Below are 6,990 nucleotides of genomic sequence, written 5' to 3'. Positions count from 1 at the left end.
GGAGGGAGGCAGCCGGTTGAATGGGGAGGCGCCACGTGGCGGCGGCGGCGCGGGTCGGACATGTCCGGCCCGGCGATTTTTGTCCGGCGGCGGAGAAGGAGCGGGGCTAGGGTTAGGGATCCGGAATTTTCGGGGGAGTGCACCTATTTATAGATAGAGGGAGCTAGGAGAGTCCAAATGAGGTACGGTTTTCGGCCACGTGATCGTGATCGAACGCTCTAGATGATGGAGAGGGTTTTGGTGGCTTTTGGGCCAAATTGGAGGGGTGTTGGGCTGCAACACACACGAGGCCTTCTCGGTCCCTCGGTTAACCGTTGGAGTATCAAACGAAGTCCAAATGGTACGAAACTTGACAGGCGGTCTACCGGTAGTAAACCAAGGCCGCTTGGAAAGTCTCGGTCCAATCTGGAAATGTTTAACCCACACACACGAAAGGAAGGTAGAAAGGATCACCGGAGGACATAGGATCGCCGGAATGCAAAGCGGACAACGGGGAAAATGCTCGGATGCATGAGACGAACACGTATGCAAATGCGATGCACATGATGACATGATATGAGATGCATGACAACGACAACAACACACGGAGACAAAAACCCGAACCCGAGGAAATAAAATAACTTAGCGCCGGAAACGGCAAGAGTTGGAGTACATATAAGGTAAATTACATCCGGGGTGTTACACATCATGAATGAATTCAACAATATAACCAGCACCTAAAGCATTCTTTTCATGATCTACAAGCATTGAAAATTTACTACTCTCCACATAAGCAAAATTCTTCTCATGAATAATAGTGGGAGCAAACTCAACAAAATAATTATCATGTGAGGCATAATCGAATTGAAAACTAAAATCATGATGACAAGTTTCATGGATATTGTCGGTGTCAAAACCGGCGGATCTCGGGTAGGGGGTCCCGAACTGTGCGTCTAGGATTGATGGTAACAGGAGGCAGGAGACACGATGTTTACCCAGGTTCGGGCCCTCTTGATGGAGGTAATACCCTACGTCCTACTTGATTGATATTGATGATATGAGTATTATAAGAGTTGATCTACCACGAGATCGTTGAGGCTAAAACCCTAGAAGCTAGCCTATGGTATGATTGCTATATATCTCTATCGACTAGCCTGGCCTCGGTTTATATAATGCACTAGAGGCCTAGGATAACAAGAGTCCTAGCCGAATACGCCGGTGGGGAGGAGTCCTTGTCTTGATCGCCAAGTCTTGTGGAATATTCCTTGTATGCGGCAGCTGTCCGAACTGGCCCATGAGTATACGGCCATGGGGGTCCTCAGCCCAATCTAACAGATTGGGAGACGACATGGTGACTACCCCCTAGTCCAGGACACCGTCAGTAGCCCCCTGAACCGGTCTTCAAGTTGGGGACGCTCCTCGGTTCTTCCGAACTATTCTTCGTCTTCGGTCGTCGGTCTTGAAAATTGGTTCAACAAATCTTCTCATCTTCGATCTTGAGGATCGCCGAAATGCATTCGACGAGTTTGCACGTCGGGTATCCGAGGAGCCCCTTTAAGTTTCCGGCCTTTATCAATGCCTTGTTATTTTTGTGCCACACATCGGGTTTGAAGTTGTTCCCGGGAGGCAGTGTCCTCTTGCGTCCGAGCTCTAACGCCGGACTGCATTCGAGGTATCTTTTGCAGCCGAGCACCAATGCCGGACTGCTTCCGAGCTCCAACGCCGAAATGTATCCGAGCTCCAACGCCGGATTGTGTCCAAGCTCCAACGCCGGACTATATCCAAGATGTCATAGATCATCTTGGTCCAAAAAAGTTGAAGGAGTTTAGCCGAGCTTAATGCGGAAATGCTCTCTATGGAGCCAGCCACTAGCGCCCGAGCTTTATGCCGGACTGCTTCCGAGGTGGTGCACCACCCCAATTGTGGGCCGATTTTTTGTCAATATTTTTGATTGGTGCAATTTATTCTCTTCCGAGATATATAGTCAGTAGGCCTCAAGGTGTGTATCGGTCTAAAACCCGAGATGCACCTGAAGGATGACGTAAGACCGCTGATCCCAGTAGCCACTGAGACTCAGGTTGATTTGCAAAATTGGCCTGAGGATCAAGTCCTAGCTCGGAAGAATAATTCGGGACACAAAAAGCGGCGTGCTCAGTCCTCGAGACTCAGGTTGGGTGCGGCCGACCAACCTGAGGATCAAAATCTCGTCGGAAACTGTATTGCACTTAAAATTTTCTGCATTGAACAGGCAATGCAGTAGCCCCCAAGACACTAGTCGGGTGGCAACACTAGATCAGGGGATCGACGTGCCCCTTTAATATTTGTAAATAATAAGCCCGAAGCCCAGTAGCCCCCGAGCCTTAATGCGGGCACGGGTGGCCGAATTAAGGATCGATATCCATAGTAAAATCACAAATTATGTGTAATGACTCTATGTATCCAAGTACTTTACGTCATTAATGCTCGGATCCGCATTGTACAAAACTTTGTTGACCGACCATCGGCTTCTGCTACGTCTTGAGCTTGCGTTTGTTTTCCCCTAAGAGGAAGGGATGATGCAGCAGAGTAGCGTAAGTATTTCCCTCACTTTTTGAGAACCAAGGTATCAATCCAGTAGGAGCCCACGCTCAAGTCCCTTGTACCTGCACAAAGCGATAGCTACCCGCAACCAATGCGATTAGGGGTTGTCAAGCCCTTCACGGTCACTTACGAGAGTGAGATATGATAGATAGAATATTTTTGGTATTTTTGATATAAAGATGCAAAGTAAAAAGTAAAAGCAAAGTAAATAGAAAAACAATATAAAAGTGATGGAGATTGATATGATGAGAATAGACCCGGGGCCATAGGTTTCACTAGTGGCTTCTCTCGAGAGCATAAGTTTTCTACGGTGGGTGAACAAATTACTGTTGAGCAATTGACAGAATTGAGCATAGTTATGAGAATATCTAGGCATGATCATGTATATAGGCATCACGTCCATGACAAGTAGATCGAAACGATTCTGCATCTACTACTATTACTCCACTCATCAACCGCTATCCAGCATGCATCTAGAGTATTAAGTTAAAAACAGAGTAACGCTTTAAGCAAGATGACATGATGTAGAGAGATAAATTCATGCAATATGAAATAAACCCCATCTTGTTATCCTTGATGGCAACGATACAATACGTGTCTTGCTGCCCCTTCTGTCAGTGGGAAAGAACACCGCAAGATCGAACCCAAAGCTAAGCACTTCTCCCATGGCAAGAACTACCAATCTAGTTGGCCAAACCAAACGGATAATTCGAAGAGACTTACAAAGATAACCAATCATACATAAAAGAATTCAGAGAAGATTCAAATATTGTTCATAGATAGACTTGATCATAAACCCACAATTCATTGGTCTCAACAAACACACCGCAAAAGAAGAAGATTACATCGAATAGATCTCCACAAGAGAGGGGGAGAACATTGTATTAAGATCCAAAAAGAGAGAAGAAGACATCTAGCTATTAACTATGGACCCGAAGGTCTGAGGTAAACTACTCACACTTCATCGGAGGGGCTATGATGATGTAGAAGCCCTCCGTGATGACGGCCCTCTTCCGGCAAAGCTCCGGAACAGGCCCCAAGATGGGATCTCGTGGATACAGAAAGTTGCGGCGGTGGAATTAGGTTTTTGGCTCCTGTTCTGATCGTTTGGGGGTACGTGGGTATATATAGGAGGAAGGAGTACGTCGGTGGAGCACCGAGGGGCCCACGAGGCAGGGGGTGCGCCCCCCACCCTCGTGACCGCCTCTTTGACTCCTTGGAGTAGGGTCCAAGTCTCCTGGATCACGTTCGTGAGAAAATCACGTTCCCGAAGGTTTTATTCCGTTTGGACTCCGTTTGATATTCTGTTTCTCCGAAATACTGAAATAGGCAAAAAAACAGCAATTCTGGGCTGGGCCTCCGGTTAATAGGTTAGTCCCAAAAATAATATAAAAGTGGAAAATAAAGCCCAATATAGTCCAAAACAGTAGATAATATAGCATGGAGCAATCAAAAATTGTAGATACATTGGAGACGTATCAGGCATCCCCAAGCTTAATTCCTGCTCGTCCTCGAGTAGGTAAATGATAAAAAGAGAATTTTTGATGCGGAGTGCTACTTGGCATAATTTCAATGCAAAATTTCTTAATTGTGGTATGAATATTCAGATTAGAAAGATTCAAGACAAAAGTTCATATTGACATAAAGAATAATAACACTTCAAGCATACTAATAAAGTAATTATGTCTTCTCAAAATAACATGGCCAAAGAAAGTTATCCCTACAAAATCATATAGTCTGGCTATGCTCTATCTTCACCACACAAAGTATTTAAATCATGCACAACCCCGATGACAAGCCAAGCAATTGTTTCATACTCTAAATTTTTCGAAACTTTTTCAATCTTCACGCAATACATGAGCGTGAGCCATGGACATAGCACTATGTGTAATAGAAGGGTGGTTGTGGAGAAGACAAAAAGAGGGGAAGATAGTCTCACATCAACTAGGCGTATCAACGGGATATGGAGATGCCCATCAATAGATATGAATGTGAGTGAGTAGGGATTGCCATGCAACGGATGCACTAGAGCTATAAGTATATGAAAGCTCATCAAAAGAAACTAAGTGGGTGTGCATCCAACTCGCTTGCTCACGAAGACCTAGGGAAATTTGAGGAAGCCCATCATTGGAATATACAATCCAAGTTCTATAATGAAAAATTCCCACTAGTATATGAAAGTGACATAACAAGAGACTCTCTATCATGAAGATCATGGTGCTACTTTGAAGCACAAGTGTGGTATAAGGATAGTAACATTGTCCTTTCTCTCTTTTTCTCTCATTTTTTTATTTGGGCCTTTTCTCTTTTTTTATGGCCTCTTTTTTTTCTCGTCCGGAGTCTCATCCCGACTTATGGGGGAATCATAGTCTCCATCATCCTTTCCTCACTTGGGACAGTGCTCTAGAAAATGATGATCATCACACTTTTATTTTTTTACAACTCAACAATTACAACTCGATACTTAGAACAAATATGACTCTATATGAATGCCTCCGGCGGTGTACCGGGATATGCAATGAATCAAGAGTGACATGTATGAAAGAATTATGAATGGTGGCTTTGCCACAAATACGATGTCAACTACATGATCATGCTAGCTATATGACAACGATGGAGTGTGTCATAATGAACGGAACGGTGGAAAGTTGCATGGCAATATATCTCAGAATGGCTATGGAAATGCCATGATAGGTAAGTACGATGGCTGTTTTGAGGAAGGTATATGGTGGGTGTATGGTACCGGCGAAAGGTGCGCGGTATTAGAGAGGCTAGCAATGGTGGAAGGATGGGAAAAGTGCATATAATCCATGGACTCAACATTAGTCATAAAGAACTCATATACTTATTGCAAAAATCTAGAAGTTATTAAAGCAAAGTATTACGCGCATGCTCCTAGGGGGATAGATTGGTAGGAAAAGACCATCGCTCGTTCCCGACCGCCACTCATAAATAAGACAATCAATAAATAAATTATGCTCCGACTTCATCACATAACGGTTCACCATACGTGCATGCTACGGGAATCACAAACTTTAACACAAGTATTCTTTAAATTCACAACTACTAAACTAGCATAACTCTAATATTATCACCTCCATATCTCAAAACAATTATCATGCTTCAATCTTCTCTTAGTATTCAACGCACTCAAAAGAAAATTTCACATATCTTGAACACCAAGCATATTTATATTAAGCAAATTACCATGCTATTAAGACTCTCAAAATAATTTAAGTGAAGCATGAGAGATCAATAGTTTCTTTAAAACAAACCACCACCGTGCTCTAAAAGATCTAAGTGAAGCACATAGAGCAAAATTATAATGCTCAAAAGATATAAGTGAAGTGCATAGAGCAAAACTACATAGCTCAAAAGATTTAAGTGAAGCACATAGAGTGTTCTATCAAATTTTAATTCATAGATGACCCTCTCAAAAGGTGTGTATAGCAAGGATGATTGTGTCACACTGACAAACAAAGACACAAATAATACAAGACGCTCCAAGCAAAACACATATCATGTTGGTGAATAAAAATATAGCTCCAAGTAAATTACCGATGGAAGTGGACGAAAGAGGGGATGCCTTCCGGGGCATCCCCAAGCTTTTACTTTTTGGTGTCCTTGGATTATCTTTGGGGTGCCATGGGAATACCCAAGCTTAGGCTCTTGCCACTCCTTGTTCCATAATCCATCAAAAGAATTCACCCAAAACTTGAAAACTTCACAACACAAAACTCAATAGAAATCTCGTGAGCTCCGTTAGAGAAAGAAAACAAAAGACCACTTCAAGGTACTGTAATGAACTCATTATTTATTTATTTTGGTGTTAAAACTACTTTATTCCAATTTATCTATGGATTATAAACTATTTTACTAACCATAGATTCATCAAAATAAGCAAACAACACACGAAAAACAGAATCTGTCAAAAACAGAACAGTCTATAGTAATCTGTAACTAACGCAAACTTCTGGAACTCTAAATAATATACCAAAATTAGACGACCTAGATAATTTGTTTATTGATCAGAAGCAGTTGGAATCAGTATTTTATCACGTTCTGATGATTTTTAGTAATTCGGGCACTGAACGCAAAGTTTCTGGAAATTAGAGCAAGATCAAATAACTATCATCCAAGAAGATCCAATAGGTCTAGCTTGGCACAAACACTAATTAAAACACAAAACCACATCCAAACAGAGGGTAGATAGGTTATTTATTCCCTAACAGAATAAAAACACAAAAAACAAAAAATAAAATTGGGTTGCCTCCCAACAAGCGCTATCGTTTAACGCCCCTAGCTAGGCATAAAAGCGAGGATAGATCTAGGTATTGCCATCTTTGGAAGGCAATCCATAAGTGGCTCTCATGATGGTTTCATATGGAAATTTTATTTTCTTTCTTGGAAAGTGTTCCATGCCCTTTTTTA

Source organism: Triticum dicoccoides, chromosome 7A, assembly GCF_002162155.2.
Source record: "Triticum dicoccoides isolate Atlit2015 ecotype Zavitan chromosome 7A, WEW_v2.0, whole genome shotgun sequence".
NCBI lineage: Eukaryota > Viridiplantae > Streptophyta > Magnoliopsida > Poales > Poaceae > Triticum > Triticum dicoccoides.
This window is presented reverse-complemented; position numbering follows the sequence as displayed.